Source organism: Pocillopora damicornis, chromosome 3 (assembly GCF_964200805.1).
Source record: "Pocillopora damicornis chromosome 3, jaPocDami1.2, whole genome shotgun sequence".
NCBI lineage: Eukaryota > Metazoa > Cnidaria > Anthozoa > Scleractinia > Pocilloporidae > Pocillopora > Pocillopora damicornis.
This window is the reverse complement of record NC_142672.1, coordinates 1,528,031-1,552,500: the sequence shown is the minus strand read 5'-3', so window position 1 is coordinate 1,552,500 and position 24,470 is coordinate 1,528,031. Positions and strand designations below refer to the sequence as shown.

Below are 24,470 nucleotides of genomic sequence, written 5' to 3'. Positions count from 1 at the left end.
GTCTATGTCATAGGTATCTCGATGTTGATGTTGTTGGGGGTCTCAACAGGTTTTTTCGGCGTGGAGGTTGAATGGTCATAGATGATCACTTTTTTGTTGAACATGAACCCCCAAACAATCTCTTCCTATGCCATATTTATTAGTTGTGGCAATGCAATCTGTTCACTATTTAGTTAGCCACTCGTAGCTGGTTAAATGGGCATGGGAATAAATTTTCACGAAGGGAAGCTTGTTTTCGCAAACGTGGCTGGAATGCCGTAGGATACGTAACAACTTCAGCCATCTTGATCTCTTGAAAAAAAAGATTAAATAGAGAAGTTTGAAAAAGTGTGAGGAACAGTTCACAGGGATTTTAAAACAAGTAGAAAATGCTGGGAACGGAAAATAACAAGACGAAATTCTCAACAATTTGGGAATATATGGATGAAGGTTTTGATGAGTACCAGCAAGCAAGTGGTTAAAATGATTTTATTTTATTCTAGTCACTACCTAGTAAGCAACGAACAGGAAATTGCTGAGCTTAGCTTTTTCAATTACATTTTTTATTGTTTCCCTCTAACTCTCAGATACCTCCACAACTTCTTTTAAAAAAAGTCCATGCGTTGTAAATCAGAATCTTTCAGTCCGCGTGTTCTCTAAATAAATCCTGGTAATTTTTTTAGTGGTACTAAGATATGCAAATATGAAATCATACTAGGTCAGCATATTTGCCCAGAATTTGTTAATTCAGCTGTGATATTGCAAAATCACTGTTTGAATGGTTAGAGAAGCTTTATATCCACTACGTTTATCTTGAGGTCTTTGTTGAAACAGACCATTTACAAAACCGATAAGTATGTAAAAGCTTTGTTTGAACAAACAGTATTCAAGATTAAAAGTGTATCAGGGCAACAGAACAGTATTTAAACGTTATTAACTATTCATCTTCACAGCATTCTGTCTACAAGCGCCCATAAGCACCAAATTACTCATCAGAGGAGATTACAAACGAGGTAAGAGTTACTTTGTACCATTTAAGGAGAATGATTGCACAAAATCGCATTGAGTTGAAAAATAAGTTAATTTGAAAAGTCCCGGCTCGATGTCCCGGCTGGCAAAGCGTTAGATCATATCTTTATGTGTTTCTTCAGCGAGTGTTATTAATGCCCCTGAATGCATCAAGTATCATACTATTGTTCTTGCTGTAAACTAAGAAATCGAGAAAATAAACTGAATTACTTATCTCACTTACTACGAAAGTTGTGATTGTTAAATTTAGGGATGTGTACTTTTTCACCACAAGGCCCGCGGAGATTTCGTAACTTATAGCCTTAAAAGGCTATATTCTTCCCATCATCTTCGGTAATAAAGGATGTAGATACAAATTCTGTAAGACCTTTTTATATTGAAGTTCGGGCAATGAAAGCTTTTGACGAACTAGGGACAAGGTAAGCGGTCTCGATTGGCTAGGAAAACCGATCCCTTTGGACGTGGGCTGCATTCTAATCTCATGTCCTTGACGGTCTGCTCACGCGTCTTCTAAAGTTGTGACAAAGATAGGTTGAGCACAGAACCAAGCGTGTCCGAGCGAAAAGGTGTTATTCAGTAGGCTGGGAGTGAAGGTAAGTCTAATGCTGCAAAGAGAGGAGACTAAGGCTTGGAGAATTTATATAGAGAGAAGAGGATGCGGAGGAGAACACGGGAAATCCTCGTTAGTTACAAAACCCTTGTTAATTACGAGCCGTTAAGGCAAGTAATCAACATGCCGCACCGTTGCACTACCTTAAATTCATCGTTAAGTCAGTGGCCCAATAGATTTGCTTACTCCTAATCGTGATAAATAAAACCTCCAAAATGATTTGCAATCATGAACCAGCTTTTTATTCCGTCATTAAATTAAACAAACTTAAACTCTTCCTTTAACGCTGATTTACAAAAGTAACATGTACAATTTTATTCGATGGCGGCGTGGGCGGCGTTGATTTAGCTATTTTCATTCATGGATAATGTCCCTTTGCTTCGGCCTCGCATCACCAGTTGTGTCACGTGACTGCAGCTCAGGTCTCAGGACACCACAATATTCGGAGGCGAACTGGCAGATTGGTTGAATATCTCTGTCATACTATAAGGATTGAACCAAAGAGGGTGTTTTAATGAGAAGTGTTCTAACGAAGTCAAGGTATTGCTTAAAACTGTACTGAAATTTATCAGCTTAGATAATGTAACTGCGATGGAGGTAACAGTGGTCAGTGAAACAGTAAAGAACGGGTTAAGTAAAAAGAAAAAAAAAGTTGTTCATAAAGTAAATTTATTTTCCCTTAAGTAAGGGTGATGCCTCTAAATTTAAGACACGTTTCAATTGAGTTTATTTTCTCGTTACTAAACGTTGTCAATCATCCCACAATTTCTCTGAGATAAAATATATATTATTTAATACCTACCTTAAAAGTCCTTTTACCAACTTTGTTGGTGAAAAATGCGCTTGAGAACTGGACAGAAGAAGACAAAATTAAAAAGCAACATAGAATCCAAACCCTGGTTGAAGTTTTCATGTTACAGCTACTTCTAACGACCACTGCTATTGCTTGTGTTTAGACCAAACTAATGATTGAATGAATTGGGAATCGTTTGCTCCGTTTATATGATCTCCATCCACGGGATATCACCAAAAAAATGTATTTACATCCTGCCCTATTATACAATTAATGGCAGAGGCGGTGCATTACTTCCGAAAACCTCCTTCCTTAAAACGTATTGTGGTCTTGTAGAGAAACAAAGAAGTGTAAACACATCTGCCGTTTAATCTGAAAACGTTCTATTGCATGTTAATCAATTTCCATGTGAGTTCAATTTTCATTGGAGTAGTTCTGATGTCGCAACAAACAAAACTGTTCACCTTAAATATTTTCAAGAATCTTCCTTAAAAACCTAAACTTCTTGTTGCTGTGCGAGGTTAGTTACAAAAGATTAAGAATTTTAATATTCGATTACGATAATGCGATCAGTATGGTTGATAATGTACCAGCTTCCCTTTGGTGGCAAAGGTTTATTTCCTTTGCAGACCATTATCACATTACTGCCTCATGTCTATCAAATATAGAACTGTTAATTTCTGTTTTCTTTACCACTACTAGAAAATCCCCTTTCCGTGACGACTAATAGCTTGCTTTTTGACTAAAGTACCTTGGAAATAAGGAATGTAGTATGTATTGCACAGAGAGTAGTTAAATAAGAGAAACATCACGAAACATGAAGAGAAACAAAGCTGCTAACAAGAAAATTTGAGTGCAGATGGATACTGATCCATGTGAATTAGAAGTGTAAAAAAAAAAATACACGTACAAAAAACCAAAACAACCAGACAAAAAAAAAAAACTTATACCTGTGCTAAGCTTCAATGAATTTTTTTTTGCAAAACGGGCTTAATATATGATTGCCCTCATTGTCCTCTTGAATTAATGTTTAAGGCATTGTTTTAAGTGTGATTAACGCCACGGTCAAATGGGCGAAATTGGTTTTTCGTGTACTAGTGCGGAATTGTAGATGTTGGTGATAATGATTCCAGTTGTGGAACAACACAATTCAAGGCTTATGAAAACATACCAAATGCCATTTTTTTATAACCTCGCATGAAAAAAATTTTACACTCATAAAGGAGTGTAAATGCATCCATTTGTTTCATAATTCTTTAGCCGTAAGGCATATTTGCGTTCTTTTATATATATTTGACTTTCTTTGCATGTTACTTCACTTTTCCTGGATACAATAGTTATTTCATAAATAAAGATAATAGAAATTTTCGAGTGTGAAGTAGAAAAAAAAAAAAATAAACGTTAAAACCACTTGTTGCTTCACGAGGTCAGAAAGATCAGATAAGCACTTCTTGATTATTCTGGAGCCAACTACGATTAGGGTGGGCTGATCTAGATAAGTGTTTTAGCTATTTCCTTTGCGTACCTAATTTGGATGGTTTACCGTGACTTTTATCATTTTTCTGGCTCGTACCGATCCATTAATGTTAAATTTGTCAAAGTACTTATTCTGTTTTCTTTACTTTCTGCAGAAAAAAAGGTTTCGACACAGGTTTGTTTCTCAGCGAATTGATCTTCTTCTCTCTCCCACGCTTGTGAAAATTCGAATAACATCTCCTTTATATGATGAGAGAACCGCAAACTAACCATCTTTCTTAATCAATTTGCTCACTCGGCACTTTCAATGTTGTTGATTCTTACAGTGCGAAGGACGTTTGTCAACCTCCTTATGGCCTCGATCGGCATCGTACTCCTTGCAGCTCTGTGTTAGAGAATCGGAGCACGAAATCTATGATTCAGAGATTTAATTCCTTTAGAGAGACTCAGATATTAATCATTGTTTTGCGCAAGCGACGAAGTGAACTTCTTTAAATGAACATCGTAATATATATAACACAGAAAATCAATAAAAATTGGAATTTTGTCGAAAATTGTGAAAGTAAAATTCTAGAAACTTATAAAATTGTTTTGCTCCTAAGGTCCAAAGAAATGTTTTTATTTCTGGTATACTCTTATTCATCATCTTTTTCAAAGGCGGGCTGGATTTAGCTCTTTATCACCGAGGAATAACAATGACCTCATGAAGGGATGCTAAGGTAATGTTCATGGTTTAATTAAGGCAGCTACAGTCTGATAAGAGAAATTTGCATAGTCCGGTAAAAGGTCGTTAACTAAAAGCCTGAAGCACTTTCGCTTCCTCGGGTTCCCACTCGTCGAAGGAATTAGACCAAGGTTCTTATATACGACTTTTTAATCAGTTCTTACGATCTTTGTGTTCGATGATATCGATTGCACGCAAACCACCTACAACGGAACCACGACGTTTTTTGTTTTCTCAATCATAACCACGCGATATCATAAACAAAACGAAAAACATTTTACTTGCTGTGCCTGACGTGGAGTATCACAGTCAATCTTTAATGCTTCAGGTTATATACCATATTTCATGAGGACCAAGTAACTTGCGTGATGAGCGAAAGTCTTATTCCCATCTTAGCATGTGATATCAGCTAAAGGTTTTTATGTACAATATTGACTAGAGGAGAAGATCGAACAAAAGAAGCGTTTCAGTAGGATTGGTCATCTATTAGTCACTAAGAATACTTAACATTGATAGAATTTTGTCTTGAGAGACGCTGGAAGGTCTGTTTGAGAGCCTACAGAGGATGGTTCACGCTGAGATCAGTGTACATCATAATTTTTAAGCGGTGCTGGTGAACAACAAATTAGAAAGACGATCTGATTATGAACGATTGACAGATGCAAATATTTAAGAATCATTTGGTTAATCAAAGAATAACGATGATCTTCAAGTATACTCTTTTTGCTTCTTTTTCATTTCCTATTTTCTCGGAATTGAGTTATGGGAATTCTTGTTAAAAATTGGTGAACAATTTTATGAAAGATTTCACCCTATCTATGACTAAACGAGGTTACCTGGTCATAAGTTTGACTCAGAAAGATATTCATGAATTGTGTTGAAAACTGACAAGGTGTCGGTCAAGGAATATTGGTTATAGGCAGTTATCATTTCAGACCGGTGGTAGATGACAAGAGGAAATGAACTAATTTAAACCTGAATTGGCAGCGATATTAAGGCACTTTTAAAATATTAAAATATCACATCCTGGAAATCGAATCGTCACTATACGAGGTGCGAGCGTTAAAGGTAAGTTTGCTCGCTTGTAAACTATCTCATGATACAGAGATCATTTTAAAATTTTTAGCCATGGGATTGATCAAGACTCATTTCAATGCTGATATTTGGCTTTTTCAAAACCGCATCTAAAACTAGTTTCCTAACAAGTTTAAACCACGATCTTTATTTTGACATTTGGATCGACCATTTGGCATCTAGTCCTCCATGTCACTCTAAACACCCAACCTGCCTCTATGTTTACTTTTTTTCCAACCTGATTCATATTCGTTATGCATCACTAAAATCAGTGAGAAAACTAGGATAAAATATCGCCAACATGTCCCTCGTTTTTATTTCTACCTCGTATGGAGTTCACCAAGGGCTTTATTCGCAGATAATATTCTTAATCTTTTTTAGATTCATTTGAATGTTTTAGTACACTTAAACACGGAGCGAGCCTATAAATGGAGGCTGAGCGGCTCAGCCCATCAATCAAAAATTGGAATACTCTGCTTTGATTGGCTTATTCACCCAGGCGTGTCGTACTCCCGCGAAATTCGCACGAAGTAATTTTTCAGGCGACCGCACAAGGGAAGGTTTTTCGCTTGTTTGCTTCTCGGCTTTGTGAAAAGGTAAGCGAAAACAACAAGAATGGCATCTACAGAAGAAGAATTTAGACAGGTATCGTACTTCATATACATGCATTTTAACACCTTTTTTGTTGTTTCACTTGTGAAAGCATATCGATTGTTTTGGAGTTTGTTACTCAACGTAAATGCCGTGTTTTAGGTTGTACTTCTAATGCCAGTGAGTGAAATGGAATCTCTGCGTTCTTTTGTGGCCTTCAGCGGCGGGGAGGTTGTCTCTGAAACCAAACCCAGCCGAAGGAAAAGAGCAAAAATAACACAAGATGGCAATGTCCGTGAAGAGGAAGATGCTGGTAAATTTATAAATGTAGCTTGATTTACATGTCGCGTAATTTCAGCCGAGCTTGACAGAAATGTAATTCTTTGTAGATGCCCACGTTCAAACTACAATCAATCATGAAAATTATCAATGAATGTGTATTTGCATTGTTTCAGTGCATGTTTATAGCGAAATTTGCTTGAATAAAGCTTGAATTGTATTCAACACAACTCGAACACAGGGTAAATATTTGTAGTTAGCTTTCTGTGAGTGTATATAAGCTTCCCTTAGTGTAGAGGTGCATTTTATCACGAGCAAAGATTTTTAGTATTCCCACATTTGCAAACACAATCATTTCCGTCAATAAAATGTCTAAACAAGCGTTCGAGGGCAGATCCGCACACTATATAAATTTCGTCATTTTCTCGGCTCTCGCTATGCAGCTGGGTCTTGATGTAGCTATCCTGGAACGATTCTGGGGGCGAGCTTGCGTTTGTCTCCTCTTCGATTACTGACTGCATACTATCAAAGTCCACAAAGTGTGCAGTTTCTAAACCGTTTGCCTCGGTTTTGACATTATGTACAAGCCAGTTGTCTACTAAAATTTCCATAAAACGAGCGTTTGCTGCAGGTACGAGTTTGTTATCCAAATGCAGCTCTTTTTTGATGGATGCAATTTTCATCTTCAGCGACTCCAGGCGGCCTTCTTCTTCTTTGTGTAACTCTATTTTGAATTCTGACCTTTTTAGCCTTTAAAGACTCTTTCTTTTCTTTGTAGTACTTAGAATTTCGGATTTTTTGTTCTGAATAGAACAGTTTGGAGGTGCATTTGCACTATGGCGGCTTAGCATGGTCGCAAAACGTATACATACGAACACATAACTTCTGTTTGTTTTGTTGTTTTACTTTCCCGCAGCCAAAACTCAAAGTACAAGCCTCACTATCGTACAGAACCTACAGGCATGCTCAAGTTATAGAAATAGATGATCTTTATGATTGCAGGCCCATTTTCTCAACGGAGGACATGCGTTCATCGATCTTGAGCACCCGCGAAATTTGAATTTTCTCCGAACGGGAAGGAAGTTTCGCTCGTTTCTTGAGTTTTTTGTCTAAGAACGACATTTAAGACACTCTTGAAAAGGTAAGCAAATGGTGGGGGTTGTAAATAAATAATTTAATGTATCATTTCTTGAAAGCAGACAACAAGAGATTTAGCAGAAGATTTATAACGATAGTGACCGTTGCAGAAAGCCGCCATTATCGGTGCGAAGGAAGCCAACAAAGTGCAAACCGCTGACCTTTTATAGGCTCGCTCCGTGTTTAAGAAATCTCTCATATCCCAAAGCGCGTTTATCGATTTCTGTGCGTAGTCATGAAAACCCATCAATTTTGTTTTTTTGGAAATTCCTGTCAAGACTTACGATCAAAATATCTGTGGAGAGTTTGCTGAATGTCTTTTTCCATCGCCCTTTCAAAAATCTTTAACCACCTTGACAAAAAAGGCGTACTGTTATAAATTTACATAATTAATCTGTTTGCAGCTTAAAAAAAAAATTAAGATATCCAAGGTGTTAAAAGTATTCATGTTTTTCTTTTCTCTTCCCTATTCTTTTTCATTGTTCATTTAGATTTGTTTGCTTGCTTTTCTTTTTAAATGTTTCACTTTTGAATCAAAGTAGGAAGATCATTGATTTGATGGGCTGCTTAAAACAGGCCTGTTTCTGATAAACAAGCGTGTGCTAAAATGTTTTTTTTAATTAAAACTTCGCTCGCTCGAAATTAAAACTTCGCTCGCTCTTTCACTACGAACAAATTGTTTGAGAAAATTCATACATTAAATGAATGAAAGTTCCATTGTTCAGTTTACCTGTAACGGCGTATGTAATATAAATAAATGTTATTATTTTTTTCTTAGAGGGCACGGTAATGAATCCTGCAATCTAATTGGTTCTCAACCCGGTCAGTATTTTCCTATCTCTGCCCACGGGCCACGGTAACGCTTTCGTGAGTCGCCGAGTACATCCCAAATTTCGTTGCCATTTTTCATAAATATATCTCGTTTTTCCGGCTGGGCAGTATTTTTAAGCAAACACGTCGGTCACTACCTCAAGCCGATAAATAACTTGTGAATCCTCTCTTTTCTCTCTATCAAATCACTGTGGTTGACAGAAAAATATTGGTTTCAGAAAGAATTTGTTTAAGCAATAGTGTCATTACGTTGGTTGACTAGCGGCCTAAAAACCGTCTGCAATTAATTTTAATCGTTCACAAAAACTATCTAGAAAGTTCAAACGTGAGGTATTTGGTTACAGTTAAACTGAACGAAGGAACTTCATTCATTTAATATCTGAATTTTCTCAAACAATTTGTTCGTAGTGAAAGAGCGAACAAAGTTTTATATTCAGTTTTACAACAAATATACGCTCTCGGTGAGTCTTTCCGAGTCTGTTCAATTTAGACATTTGTACCGTAAATTGTACTACAGAAACTGAAGGAATTTATTGAGAAAAGGCCGCATTAAATCCCCTTGTGTCTCATTGGAGTGTGCCATTCGAATTTAGTTTTTGTGGAGGAAAGACTAGATTTACACACGCCATTGCAGCAAACAAACGAGCAAACTCTCACGACTTCAAAATAAAAAATTTGAATTTACTCACAATTACTTTCCTCGCCGTTTACTTAGTGAACAGAGGTAAATCTTCGTACATGAATGAATCGTCTATGAGAGTGAATAATACTTTCCGTTAGATCATTGAGTGTTTTTGAAGAAAACATTGGCATGTGTGATAGTTCTTGCCAAACTAGTTTCGTTGTTTTTCAAATGTTCTTGCGCTTTTTCTTTTCTTACGCGCTCTCTAATTGACAGGTGTCAGATTGTGACAGATACTTGTAAAAATAATGTTTCAAAGTTTGTTTGGAAGCCTTTTAAATGACCTTCATCGTTACGCAAATGAAAATGTTTCGGTGAGGCATCTCTCTTTAATTTGCATCACCTCTATTTTAAATATCATTTACTCGCTCAAAAATTGTTCAGTTTATGGAAGATCTTGCCGTATTTACAGCCCTCAATCATTCGGGTTCTTTCGGAAAGAATTTCGTCAAGTTTAAAAAAAAATAAATATGTTATTTACCGGCTAAGGATCGGTCCGTATGGTGAAAAACTGTGACCTCGGTCTTGGAAATGCTGCCCTCGGCCTACGGCCTCGGGCAGTATTTTCAAGACCTCGTTCCCAGTTTTTCACCCAGCCGGCAAATAACATATATATATCATAACCGGCGACAGTTCTACTTCGAGCTCCACGACAAATTTAAATTTATCGGTACTCTAAATCGGTTCTGTGATCACCTTAATTACCATCACATGGAAGTGATAATTACAAATGTGATATTTCTTTTGATCTTCGTTGTATTGGGCTATCGAACGTTTGACGTGTTCTCGTCCTCAATGAGACTCTTAATCAGTTTATGAAGGGGGTAAGTTCAACTTAGAGAGAAAGTTTCTCAAGACACTGTGGTGCTGCGTCAGAGTATAATAGGGAAGTTTAGTATTATGAACCGAGTCGACAAAATAAATCGACCACTGTAAAGAGTTCCAAAGCCGACGTTCGAGCGTTTCGAGCCCTTCGTTATTCGCTCTGACAAAGGGCCAACGAAAACCGATCCCTTTGGACGTGGGCTGCATTCTAATCTCAGGTTCATGACGGTCTGCTCACGCGTCTTCTAAAGTAGTGACAGAGATAGGTCGAGCACAGAACCAAGCGTGTCCGAGCGAAAAGGTGTTATTCAATAGACTGGGAGTGAATGTAAGTCTAATGCTGCAAAGAGAGGAGACTAAGGCTTGGGGAATTTATATAGAGGGAAGAGGATGCGGAGGAGAACACGGGAAATCCTCGTCAGTTACAAAACCCTTGTTAATTACGAGCCGTTAAGGCAAGTAATCAACATGCCGCACCGTTGCATTACCTTAAAATTCATCGTTAAGTCACTGGCCCAATAGATTTGCTTACTCCTAATCGTGATAAATAAAACCTCCAAAATGATTTGCAATCATGAACCAGCTTTTTATTCCGTCATTAAATTAAACAAACTTAAACTCTTCCTTTAACGCTGATTTACAAAAGTAACATGTACAATTTTATTCGATGGCGGCGTGGGCGGCGTTGATTTAGCTATTTTCATTCATGGATAATGTCCCTTTGCTTCGGCCTCGCATCACCAGTTGTGTCACGTGACTGCAGCTCAGGTCTCAGAACACCACAATATTCGGAGGCGAACTGGCAGATTGGTTGAATATCTCTATGATACTGTAAGGATTGAACCAAAGAGGGTGTTTAATGAGAAGTGTTCTCACGAAGTCAAGGTATTGCTTAAAACTGTACTGAAATTTATCAGCTTAGATAATGTAACTGCGATGGAGGTAACAGTGGTCAGTGAAACAGTAAAGAACAGGTTAAGTAAAAAGAAAAAAAAATTGTTGTTCATAAAGTAAATTTATTTTCCCGTAAGTAAGGGTGATGCCTCTAAATTTAAGACACGTTTCAATTAAGTTTATTTTATCGTTACTAAACGTTGTCAATCATCCCACAATTTCTCTGAGATAAAATATATATTATTTAATACCTACCTTAAAAGTCCTTTTACCAACTTGGTTGCAGTGAAATGCGCTTGAGAACTGGACAGAAGAAGACAAAATTAAAAAGCAACATAGAATCCAAACCCTGGTTGAAGTTTTCATGTTACAGCTACTTCTAACGACCACTTCTATTGCTTGTGTTTAGACCAAACTAATGATTGAATGAATTGGGAATCGTTTGCTCCGTTTATATGATCTCCATCCACGGGATATCACCAAAAAAATGTATTTACATCCTGCTGTATTATACAATTAATGGCAGAGGCGGTGTATTACTTCCGAAAACCTCCTTCTTTAAAACGTATTGTGGTCTTGTAGAGAAACAAAGAAGTGTAAATACATCTGCCGTTTAATCTGAAAACGTTCTATTGCATGTTAATCAATTTCCATGTCAGTTCAATTTTCACTGGAGTAGTGATATACGATTACGATAATGCGATCAGTGTGGTTGATAATGTACCAGCTTCACTTTGGTGGCAAAGGTTTATTTCCTTTGCAGACCATTATCACATTACTGCCTCGTGTCTATCAAATGTCGAACTGTTAATTTCTGTTTTCTTTACCATTACTAGATAATCCCCTTTCCGTGACGACTAATAGCTTCCTTTTCGACTAAAATACCTTGGAAATGAGGAATGTAGTATGTATTGCACAGAGACTTGTAAAATAAGAGAAATATCACTAAACATGAAGAGAAATAAAGCTGCTAATAAGAAAATTTGAGTGCAGATGGATACTGATCCGTGTGAATTAGAAGTGTAAAAAAAAAAAAAGAAAAAATACACGTACAAAAAACCAAAACAACCAGACAAAAAAAAAACTTATACCCGTGCTAAGCTTCAATGAATTTTTTTTTGCAAAACGGGCTTAATATACGATTGCCCTCATTGTCCTCTTGAATTAATGTTTAAGGCATTGTTTTAAGTGTGATTAAGGCCACGGTCAAATGGGCGAAATTGGTTTTTCGTGTACTAGTGCGGAATTGTAGATGTTGGTGATAGTGATTCCAGTTGTGGAACAACACAGTTCAAGGCTTATGAAGACATACCAAATGCCAGTTTTTTTATTACCTTGCATGAAAAAAATTTTACGCTCATGAAGGAGTGTAAATGCATCCATTTGTTTCATAATTCTTTAGCCGTAAAGCATATTTGCGTTCTTTTAGATATTTTTGACTTTCTCTGCGTGTTACTTCACTTTTCCTGGATACAATAATTATTTCATCAATAAAGATAATAGAAATTTTCGAGTGTGAAGTAGAAAAAAAAAAAAATAAACGTTAAAACCACTTGTTGCTTCACGAGATCAGAAAGATCAGATAAGCACTTCTTGATTATTCCGTAGCCAACTACGATTAGGGTGGGCTGATCTTGATAAGTGTTTTAGCTATTTCCTTTGCGTACCTAATTTGGATGGTTTACCGTGACTTTTATCATTTTTCTGGCTCGTACCGATCCATTAATGTTAAATTTGTCAAAGTACTTATTCTGTTTTCTTTACTTTCTGCAGAAAAAAAGTTTCGACACAGGTTTGTTTCTCAGCGAATTGATCTTCTTCTCTCTCCCACGCTTGTGAAAATTCGAATAACATCTCCTTTATATGATGAGAGAACCGCAAACTAACCATCTTTCTTAATCAATTTGCTCACTCGGCACTTTCAATGTTGTTGATCCTTACAGTGCGAAGGACGTTTGTCAACCTCCTTATGGCCTTGATCGGCATCGTACTCCTTGCAGCTCTGTGTTAGGGAATCGGAGCACGAAATCTATGATTCAGAGATTTAATTCCTTTAGAGAGACTCAGATATTAATTATTGTTTTGCGCAAGCAACGAAGTGAACTTCTTTAAATGAACATCGTAATATATATAACACAGAAAATCAATAAAAATTGGCATTTTGTCAAAAATTGTGAAAGTAAAATTCTCAGACCGCGTTACTCCTTTCACACAGAGTGGCCATAGTCCAATTCAATTAAATGATTCAAGTCTGCTATGAAATTTCATACTGAACAGACTAGCAACGCAATCAAACAAGAACTCGGTGCGATCACTAGTCGTAATTTAAAAGTCATATGATATAAACTCGGCCTTTCCTCACTCACGTTTAGACTACGTAATAAACATGATCTAAAAAACCTCTAGAGTTATACAAATATACTCTGTACAGGTAACAACATGATTTCAAGTGTAATTCGGTGTTAATAAGCAAGAGTAAATTTTACGAAGACAACAAAATTGCACGAGCCCTACGGGCTCGTGCAATTTGCAGTCTTTGAAAAATTTACAAGTGCTTATTTACACCAAATTGCACTCGAAATCATGTAGTTACTATCAATAGTTTACACGAAAAACGCATCACAGAAAGTCAAGACGGACGAAAATTCGCACTCGTGTCATGACTCTGCGCTCGTTTCACATGAAAATTACATTGGTTTTTAGCCAATCAGACGCGCGTATTACTAATTTTATTGTATTTGTTATCAAATTATTTTGGCACAAATATTATTTACTTCAAAACATAAAATCGTCTAAGAAATTAATTGTTAGCTACTGTAAAATGGGCAAGCAGTGGTGGACATTTGGCAACAAGGTGCCTAACTCCTTTCTTAACACAAAAAGAAGAACTGAAAATCTACGAGAGCGAAGGCAAAATCAATAATCTCAAAGCTTTCTTCTTGGTTCCTTTCTTTGTTTCTGAATGACTGTCTGCCTTTTATTAGCAGAATTCACATATAATGCCGATTATATAATTCATAAATCGCCAGAAACACGAATTTCGAGGGTTGGAACTGTTTTTTTCCTTTGTGTTCAAGGCAAAAGGTGATTCTTCAAAACAATAGCTGACATCTTAACTGCTAATTTATACAATCAATAACGGTTTTTTTTTTGCGAAAGAGATGAAGGTGATATTATAAACTAACACAAACTTGGCTTCCCACTACATGAAATTAATGATTCTAAGGCCATATCAACCTATAAAGTAAAATTATCTGAATACAAGGTCTTTTTTTATTAATATCATAATGTTCTACTTATTCAAGACATATTTCCCTTTCTTAAAAACTGTTATGAATTATTTGATTCCACCAATCGCACAATGTTTCATGAAAAGAAATGTAATTGTACACAATAACTCCTATATTATAAAAATTTGACTACATGTTTAAAATAAATATTGCATTTCTGTGTGCGATTTTAGTTTGGCGCGTATGTATATGTTATCTTCTTCAGTAGAGTAATGTGGTTTTCAAGGCGGGTGGAATGAGATAACTTACTGTGGATAAAGATAATTGCATGTCATAGAGTGAACCATGCATTCATTGGTCAATTAATTGATAAGCGCGGCACAACGTGGTAGAACGTTGACTAAGAAAGATGTGGCGTGCATGATATCATAATCTTATCATGGAGGCCTTAAATTACCCCATTAACCGTTTTAAAAACTTCCTTAGTAACAAACATACATATCTATGTTTGAAATATAAAACGCAGCGCAACATGCAGATAAGCTGTTAGCTTAATTACAAAATCAAGTTATATTGAAGCCACGGTGTGTCAGTGGCTCCTATTTTCAACCTGCGTTCGTCCGAAAAGGTCTTTTTAAAGTCAAGAGAGGAATGAACTTGAAAAAAATATTGTATTAGAAACACTCAGGTTTCCAATTTTTCGTTTCATGCTCATTTGCGTCATACAGTGTAAGTAACATTTTGCTATCCTTGTGTAATTGGCCTGACGATTTATACTCCCATTAAACTGACAGTGGCGTTTGATGGACTTAAGCAATGATAAATGCTCTGTGGGTAAAATAAATTGAAATTTAAAGGAGAGCATACAAAGATAGACCACCATAGTTTCATATCTAAAGAATAGCGATTAGTAGATGACTAAAAAATGAGACCTTCTTCGAAGATTACACAAATATTAACAAAAGAACCGTGTAATATTTTACGAAAACGTAAAAGCTAAACGATCATGGTTTATTTTAGTAGCTATATGTTCTGACAAACTGGACCTCTTGCCCTAAGACACTATATATTGCTGTAACAAAATATGAATCTGGCGTGAATATGAATCGGAATATCGTAAACAACTCTGAGAAGTATAGAAGACTTCAATAGTTTTGTGGGCGATAACTTACGTAATTCAGCGGAGGTCGCGTAACGAATATGCCAGAAAATAGAGCTATCAATTTAATCTGACAGATTGGGAATTAATCGTGGCTTTCGTCTATATCAGAGGACATTTCCTTCCGTCAAGAATAATGTGGTCTGTACTACAAGAGGAAACCTTATTGATCCAGACATTGATGAGAACAAAATTCAGAACAAATGATGATTTCGCCATGGTTGTCTCTTCGCTTTTCTAAGCTCTCTCTTAGCTTAAGGAAATTTACCTTTTTAAAAATAGATAATTGCCAGCATTATTTCATAAAAATTAAGTCCAAACTAATGTCTCAGCCGATGACCTTTATCTCGAATTCCCCTTTTTTTTTGGGAAAATTCTCAGGTTTAGACGTATTATCATGGCTTTTGATTGTGATCGTAGAAATTGAAAGGTATTTATGTCCCTCTATTTCTGGTCGCGTGCTTTGCCATGGCAGGGCCAGGTTATTTTCATTACACTGACCGTTCATCGTTTTCTTTGCGGTCGTAGCAAAGGCCCCTAAAGCACGAAGCGCTCTATTGCAAATAACTACAACCCTAATAAAGTTTTGTTGAAACACCCCGGTTGGTTCAATGTTCAGTATTTTTCAGGCGGTTAATTTTCCCCATACCAGCATTGACAAGGGGAGACGGGAAATTTGTTTCAAGATTCATGAGGAGGATTACAGTATGTCGCGCAACACTTTGCAGAAAGTTAGGTCGATTTTTCATTTTACGGTATCGTATATTCGATAACCTTATAAAGCTGTTGCCGTCTAAAATCTGTACTCTGGCATTCTATAAAATCGCCGTCAACTTTGTGCCTCCGCTGAATCCAAAGTTACGTCTTAATTACCTTCCCTCCCCTCCCCCCATTGCTCTTCATCTAAGGAATGTTCACTAGTTTTTCCATTATATTTCTCGCTCTCCCGCGAAAAATCTGGTTATGCGATGCTTATTCAGACATTTTGCTCACCTCAAAAAAGTACTTGAATGACAAAATAACAATGTAAAAGGGAAATAAAAAAGAAAAAGGAAAACTATGCGAGAAAGTGTGTCCCAGTTGTCTGATAACGTTCAAAATATCCAAAGATATTGCATCTGATGGAGCACGGAGCATCTAGATGTGATAGACTCGATAATTAACTGGAATCAAATTCCAAGAATTAACGAGTTTTTGTGACGGCGAATAAAACTCTCAAAATTGACTCGACAAAGTCCTTTTATTGTCCTAAGAACTACAAAGATTAACAGCAAATAAAAAACTCGGGAATGTGGCACATAAGGTCATAAAAGGACGAAAAGGTCTTGTGCTTTTTCTTGATGACACCTATGTCGAAGGAGTTTTTAAAAGCATGGCACTTCCATGAAGAAAAAACAACATTTCTAACAGCTGAAATCATTTTACCTTGCTATGCGTACAGAAAAGCTATTTGCTCTCGAGAGAAAAATGCATCGATAGTTTTCATTCTCGAAATTTACACTCTGCAAAACCCGATTGAAATAACTTTAATTGTTATTTGATCAACTGTGTAATGACACAACAAGGTTTTTGCCAAAAAAAAAAACACAATTTAGGGCGATGTGAGATTCATTTAAGGTCTTTCAGATATATCAGCAGCTGATGCGACAAAATAACTCGCTATTCAAACATTAATAAGATAAACCTTCTGCCAGGATATTAATTTCCCAAGCGATATAAAAGTTATCATTGAATGTAGTTGGCTCCCGCAGAATAGCTTTTTTTAGACAACATTTGTGAAGGTAGGTAACTTGGGGATTGAAATAACACCGTGAGTTGTCTTATTTGTGGCAACTAACTTCTCAAAACCAGGAATAATCAAGTCAGTTGGATATGTGTTTAGGTCTGTGTTTACGATATCAGTAGAAGGCAAAAATTCAACACTGATTTCAGCTATTTTCTTGTTGTTTCAAATAAAACTTGGCGAAAAAATGCAGATCAAATGAAATCTCAAACAAATATTCTCCCTTTCGCGTACAAACGTGTGAAGGCATATGTTGAGAAGGCTAAGGATCATAGCTCCCGTTGGCTATTGAGGACAGAGACCAAATCCTAAAATAACATTTTTATTGATTTTCTCTTGATCATGCCACATTTCGCCTTTTGTCCGAGACAGAATTAAAGATATTTAATTTTTTTGCGCGAATTGTAGCATGGCTTCTACCATTGCATGAATTTTCCTTTCAGAATAAGGGAATTCTAAGAACTGTGCTGATACGGATACTAATTCACGGTCCCTCAGAAATCCGCTATAGCGATCAGAGATTTCGGTACTCGACTTAAATAAACCTCGGTTAAAGCAATGTTTGATGCAATTTTACAAACAGTGTGAAGTTTAACTTTACATCTTTTACCTCTTGTTATTTTTTTTCTTTCAAAACCAAAGACTGGGCACTCTTAAATGATTGTAAAATTGAGGTACTTCAGTCAAAAAGTCATTGTTTGTGGATTTAGTCAAGTAATGTGTTTGTGCGAATCTTCAGTTCATCAAAGCAAGAATGTATAAATGATAGATACGGTGAAAGTGGGCATTGTTGGACTAGTTTCATGCGCTATCTTTTAATTTTGTGAGACAGTTACATGAAGAAAAATCTTCCCATCCATCAAATCTTTTTATTCATCAAAACATTACATTACTCATTCACAGCTTTGAGTCATGAGTCGCATCGGAAACACTGTCCTGGTTGTGTTGGTTGTATTCTCACTGGTGGCTGAGGTGAGATCAGAAGATGAGGTGATATGGGAGAAGAGACATGAACACAGGCAGCAATTTTGGGGCACTTTTAAGATCACTCCTATGACTCCAGTTGGTCCAGAAGGTTGGAGACTAACAGTGAATTTCACTGAGCCGATAAGGAGACTGGAGGTTTGGCAAGCAAGGATAGTGTCCAAAGATAAACAAGAGTTCGTGCTCGAAAATCGACGCTGGAATGCTGAACTGGAGGCAGAGAAAACACTGAGTTTTCCATTTACGGTTACAAAGCGTAGCAGAAAGCCCTTAAAAAACATTGAGTTGTCTTTCGAACGATTGGGCGAGGGCAGCGGTTTGTACGAGGCTTAAGGGACAATCTGAATCGTATCACTTTGTATCATCAAATTTGCGAATTAAAAATTAAATGAATCCCCTTGAAACTTAAAACTGACGTATATATGTTCTGTTTGTTATAAGTATAATGTTATATGATCCCTTGGTTAAACGTAATTCTTTCTACGCAACTTTGAATCTTGCGGTCTGATGCACCACTAAAGAGCCCAAGAGGAAAACATGTATCCGACTCCGAAGAACTGCACTACGTTAGAATGGTTCGTGGGGGGATCAGATTTCTCGTTAGTCTCAGAACAAAAGTCTATGTCATAGGTATCTCGATGTTGATGTTGTTGGGGGTCTCAACAGGTTTTTTCGGCGTGGAGGTTGGATGGTCATAGATGATCACTTTTTTGTTGAACATGAACCCCAAAACAATCTCTTCCTATGCCATATTTATAAGTTGTGGCAATGCAATCTGTTCACTATTTAGTTAGCCACACGTAGCTGGTTAAATGGGCATGGGAATAAATTTTCACGAAGGGAAGCTTGTTTTCGCAAACGTGGCTGGAATGCCGTAGGATACGTAACAACTTCAGCCATCTTGATCTCTTGAAAAAAAAGATTAAATAGAGAAGTTTGAAAAAGTGTGAGAAACAGTTCACAGGGATTTTAAAACAAGTAGAAAATGCTGGGAACGGAAAATAACAAGACGAAATTCTCAACAATTTGGGAATATATGGATGAAGGTTTTGATGAGTACCAGCAAGCAAGTGGTTAAAATGATTTTATTTTATTCTAGTCACTGTAACGATATCGATGTTATCGTTCTATTTACTTCCGGTCCGCATCTACGTCATAACTACCATGACAACAAAACTTTAGAGACCATGCTTTCCGGTTTAGTAGAGTTGAGTTGGTCGGACATCGATTAAATAGACTTGTATGTGTCTTGTTCTTCCTATAAACAACGCCACATGGTGTCAGTGATTTGGGATTCTTCCTACAGAATCGTCGCTGAAATACTTGAGTGCATTTTCAAGCCAAACTCAGTGAATCTAGCTCCAGATGACCGAATCAGGCTCGTCGAGCGTAGCTTCAACAAGCACGCAGCCAGCAACTCCTCAATTTATCCAGTCCTCTATTCCTTTACCGTCGAAACTAGACTTCAAGGGGAACTTAGCTGTGAATTGGAAGAAATTTAAGCGGCTTTGGACAAACTACGAGATCGCCTCACGGCTCAGTACGCAAAGCAGTAATCTTCGAACAGCCACATTGTTGACATGTATTGGCCCAGATATCCTGGAGATTTACGATGGTTTGCCCTTCGGAAATGAAGAGGAGAAAACCGACATCGACAAAGTGATAGAGCTTCTAGACGCCTTTTTCATCGGTGAGACGAATGAAATATACGAAGCCTATCTGTTCAATCAGAGAGTACAAGAGGTCGGTGAGTCATTTGATGTTTTCCTTACAGCTTTACGTTCGTTAGCTAAAACGTGTAATTTTGGCATCATGCAAGAGCGAATGATTAGAGACAGAGTTGTGGTAGGAATTAGAGATAACGCCACCCGAAAAAAGCTGCTAGCTGAGAACAAACTAACTCTTAACAAGTGTATTGATATTTGCCGTGCGAGTGAAACCACATCCAAACAACTTAAGGAGATGTCCCATGCGGAGGAGGTTAGCGCCGTTGCCACAGGCCACCCAAAATCGAAGATAGGTTTTCGCCATAATAAAGTACGAAATCTCAGTAAAGTCCAACGCCCCGTCCCCAACAAAGTAACAGAACCAGTTAGATGTAAGTTCTGCCACAGAACTCATCCTTTAAAAAAGGAACTCTGTCCAGCATGGCAGCACAAGTGTGATAACTGTGGTCGAATGAACCACTTCTCAGTGGCTTGCAGAAGTCAGAAAGCTAACAAAAAGCAAACTAAGAAGTCAGTTCACAATGTAGAACAAGAAGTTCAGGAGTTTAATGACGAAGATTCTGATGATTACTTATTCAGTGTAGAATCTGTGAGCGTCCTTTATGCAAAAAACAGTCCAAAGAAGATTTATGCTAACATGCGCTTGAGGGATGAAACAGTGAAATTCCAGTTAGACTGTGGAGCAACAGTCAATATCCTCCCAGCAGATATTTATCAGAAGGTATTTAACGATCCGCGAATGGAACGCCTTCAGCCTACTCAAACTACCCTTGTCATGTTCAACAAATCAGAGCTGAAACCTCTAGGATGTACTAAGGTCGAGATCTTCAACCCCAAGAATGGACAGTGTTTCCTCACGGAATACACCGTCGTTCCAACAGGTCACACAGCACTCCTTGGTGCTGAATCAGTGCAGCAGTTTGGCCTCATAGTGATTAACACCGATAACATCATGTCTCTCTCAAATGAGATTCCCACACAGCCGGATCTCGTGAGCAAATTCGGAGATGTCTTCTCAGGAGAAGGAAAGCTCAAAGGAAAGCTTCACCTCGAGATTGATAAGTCTGTAACCCCTGTGGCACTGCCAGTGAGGAAAGTCCCCTTTGCAGTAAAAGAGCCTTTAAAACAGGAACTAGAACGCTTAGTTAAGATAGGCATCTTGCAACCAGTAGATGTTCCAACAGACTGGATTTCCTCAATGGTGGTCGTTAAGAAGAGCAATGGAAAGATAAGGTTATGTATTGACCCAAAACCTCTGAATAAAGCACTCAGGAGAAATCATTTTCCCCTTCCAGTGATCGATGATCTACTACCGCTGCTTACGAATGCTAAAGTCTTCAGTGTCGTCGACGCGAAGAATGGGTTTTGGCATGTGCAGCTAGACGATGAAAGCAGTCTTCTGACCACATTTGGTACCCCCTGGGGAAGGTTCCGCTGGACGCGGATGCCCTTCGGCATATCACCCGCTCCGGAAGAGTTTCAGAGGAGATTGGAATACGCCCTGGAAGGTCTTGATGGAATTAAGCCAATATTTGATGATATCCTTGTTTTTGGTGTCGGAGAAACAGAAGCTGAAGCACTTTCTGACCATGATGCAAAGCTGACAGCATTGTTAGAACGCTGCCGCGCTACTGGCATTAAGTTAAACAAAGAGAAGCTTAAGCTCCGTCGCAAAGAAGTGAAGTTTATGGGACATGTTATATGTCAAGATGGTCTTAAGCCAGACCCAGACAAGGTACAAGGTATCAAAGAGATGCCAACCCCGACAAGCAAACAAGATCTCAAGAGACTTCTCGGCATGGTAAATTACCTCCAGAAGTTTGCTCCTAACCTTTCAGAAGTTACATCCCCAATGAGAGACCTTTTGAAAGAAGGGAACCAGTTCCGTTGGGATGAGCAAGTACAAGGTTGTAGTTTCAAGCGAGTTAAGGAGATACTCTCAGCTGCCCCTGTCCTCAAGTATTTTAACCCCAAAGACGACGTGGAATTGCAGTGTGATGCATCAGACCGAGGACTTGGTGCATGTCTAATGCAAGGAGGCCAGCCCGTGGCTTATGTATCTCGTTCCATGACAGAAACAGAAGTGAACTATGCCCAGATAGAGAAAGAGATGCTTGCAATACTTTTCGGAGTAGAACGTTTTGAGCAGTTTGTATATGGTCGACCTGTCAAGATCCAAACTGACCACAAACCCTTGGAGAGCATCTTCCGTAAAAGTCTACTCAGTGCGCCTAAACGTCTCCAGCGAATGTTGCTAAGATTGCAGAAGTTTGACCTTCAAGTGTCTTACAAAAAAGGGACTGAAATGTATCTGGCAGATACACTGAGCAGAGCATACAGAGTGCGCAAGAGCACAAAAGAAGATGTAGCAGAAGATGTTATGTACATAGAGGACATGAGAGGAGACACTGAAAGAGAGCTAGAGCACATCAATATGATACAATACTTGCCAGTATCGGAACCAACGCTGATTGCCATTCAGCAAGCAACAGAATCCGATCCTACCCTGAGAGAGCTGAAGAGAACAATCAGGCAAGGTTGGCCAGCTACCAAAGCTGGGGTATCAGCAAACATCAGTGGTTACTTTACATTTCGGGACGAACTGTCTTTACAGAATGGACTGGTGTTCAAAGGTGAAAGACTAGTTATCCCTATGAGCGTGAAAGCTGACATGTTGGCTAAGATCCACCGGAGCCACATCGGCATCCAAGGCTGTCTCAGAAGAGCAAGAGAAGTAGTTTACTGGCCTGGGATGAACAAAGATGTCGAAGATTATGTAGCAAAGTGTGCCGTCTGCAACAGCCAGCCTGTCGAGCAAGGAAAAGAGCCAATGATTTGTCACGAACTGCCTAGTAGACCCTGGGAGAAAATCGCAGTTGATCTTTTTGATCTGAACGGTGTAGATTTCATGGTGACCGTTGACTACTATTCAAGCTTCTTTGAAGTCGACAGAATGACAAGCAAGACAGCAGACGAAGTTGTGAAGAAGTTGAAAGCCCATCTTGCCCGCCATGGAATTCCCGACCAGCTTGTATCGGATAATGGACAGCCCTTTTCTTCCGCAAAGTTCCAACAGTTCGCAGACACTTATGGTTTTGAACATATAACAAGCTCTCCAACATATCCTCAGTCCAACGGCAAAGTCGAGAACACGGTGAAGACAGCAAAACATCTGCTAGAGAAAGCCGTCAAGTCCGAACAAGACCCATATCTTGCCCTGCTGGACTGGAGAAATACTCCCACAGAAACACTCAACTCGTCACCTGTTCAGCGATTATTCGGTAGAAGAACAAAGACTCCACTCCCAACCTCAAACCAATTGCTCAAGCCGAAGCTACCAGAGGAGGTTGATCAGAAGTTGAAGCTACAAAAGGCTAAACAATCCCTGTACTACAATCAAGGCGCCAAAGAACTGAAGGAACTGCGCCCAGGAGACACAGTGCGATTGCAGCCACTAAAATCCCACTTGGGAAAGAAGAAGGATTGGACCCAAGCAAGAGTCGAAGGCAAAGTCGACATAAGGTCCTATCAAGTCAGAACAGAAGATGGAAGAATTTATAGGAGGAACCGCAGACACCTGAGACATACACGTGAAGTGATGCCACACAGTGAAGATGGGATGAGATTATCCCCAAAAGCAACACCAATTTCTGCTACTGCAAATTCTGGTAATGAAATACCATCGGTACCACCTTCCATACCAAGTACTGCAGTCAGTAAGGACCAATCAGACACAGTACCTTTGCAGAACACGGACAAGCCACATCCGGAATATCCACCTCAGTCTGCAGCAGATAAGCAGGAGATTTCCCCATCGGTGACCACCACTCGATCTGGACGAATTGTGCGACCACCCACACGTTACCAGTGATTGGGGTTATCGAAAGAAAAAAAAAAAAAAGGACATGACAAACTCTTAATTTTCTTTTTTTTTTGTAGTTTATTTTAAACTAGGATTGAGACATTCAGTTACGTTTACATTTTTTTTTGTTTCCTGAAGAAAGGGAGATGTAACGATATCGATGTTATCGTTCTATTTACTTCCGGTCCGCATCTACGTCATAACTACCATGACAACAAAACTTTAGAGACCATGCTTTCCGGTTTAGTAGAGTTGAGTTGGTCGGACATCGATTAAATAGACTTGTATGTGTCTTGTTCTTCCTATAAACAACGCCACAGTCACTACCTAGTAAGCAACGAACAGGAAATTGCTGAGCTTAGCTTTTTCAATTACATTTTTTATTGTTTCCCTCTAACTCTCAGATACCTCCACAACTTCTTTTAAAAAAAGTCCATGCGTTGTAAATCAGAATCTTTCAGTCCGCGTGTTCTCTAAATAAATCCTGGTAATTTTTTTAGTGGTACTAAGATATGCAAATATGAAATCATACTAGGTCAGCATATTTGCCCAGAATTTGTTAATTCAGCTGTGATATTGCAAAATCGCTGTTTGAATGGTTAGAGAAGCTTTATATCCACTACGTTTATCTTGAGGTCTTTGTTGAAACAGACCATTTACAAAACCGATAAGTATGTAAAAGCTTTGTTTGAACAAACAGTATTCAAGATTAAAAGTGTATCAGGGCAAAAGAACAGTATTTAAACGTTAGTAACTATTCATCTTCACAGCATTCTGTCTACAAGCGCCCATAAGCACCAA

The 24,470-nt window shown here is 38.2% G+C and overlaps 4 long non-coding RNA genes across 5 annotated transcripts in view; 2 read left to right on the top strand and 2 right to left on the bottom strand.

Moving 5' to 3' along the window:
• The first annotated feature begins 681 nt into the window (after positions 1 to 681).
• The window catches only part of LOC149047772 (uncharacterized), a 35,696-nt gene continuing 11,907 nt past the window's right edge, over positions 682 to 24,470 (top strand). The window contains exon 1 of the long non-coding RNA XR_016185232.1: positions 682 to 992. This is a non-coding gene — a long non-coding RNA (uncharacterized LOC149047772). The remainder of the gene's footprint in view (positions 993 to 24,470) is intronic.
• On the bottom strand, positions 1,838 to 4,305 carry LOC113665852 (uncharacterized). The gene is made up of 2 exons (XR_003445756.2): positions 2,421 to 4,305; positions 1,838 to 2,101 (listed from the first exon to the last, which is right to left on the bottom strand). It is a non-coding gene; the product is annotated as an uncharacterized LOC113665852 (long non-coding RNA).
• Positions 5,686 to 18,486, top strand: LOC149047774 (uncharacterized). 2 transcript variants are annotated; one of them, XR_016185228.1, is made up of 4 exons: positions 5,686 to 6,330; positions 6,439 to 6,589; positions 7,472 to 7,696; positions 18,000 to 18,486. It is a non-coding gene; the product is annotated as an uncharacterized LOC149047774 (long non-coding RNA). The 2 variants fall into 2 exon arrangements; XR_016185229.1 differs by lacking the exon at positions 18,000 to 18,486 and having other exon boundaries at positions 5,686 to 6,281; positions 7,472 to 10,460.
• On the bottom strand, positions 10,596 to 12,599 carry LOC149047775 (uncharacterized). The gene is made up of 2 exons (XR_016185231.1): positions 11,180 to 12,599; positions 10,596 to 10,859 (listed from the first exon to the last, which is right to left on the bottom strand). It is a non-coding gene; the product is annotated as an uncharacterized LOC149047775 (long non-coding RNA).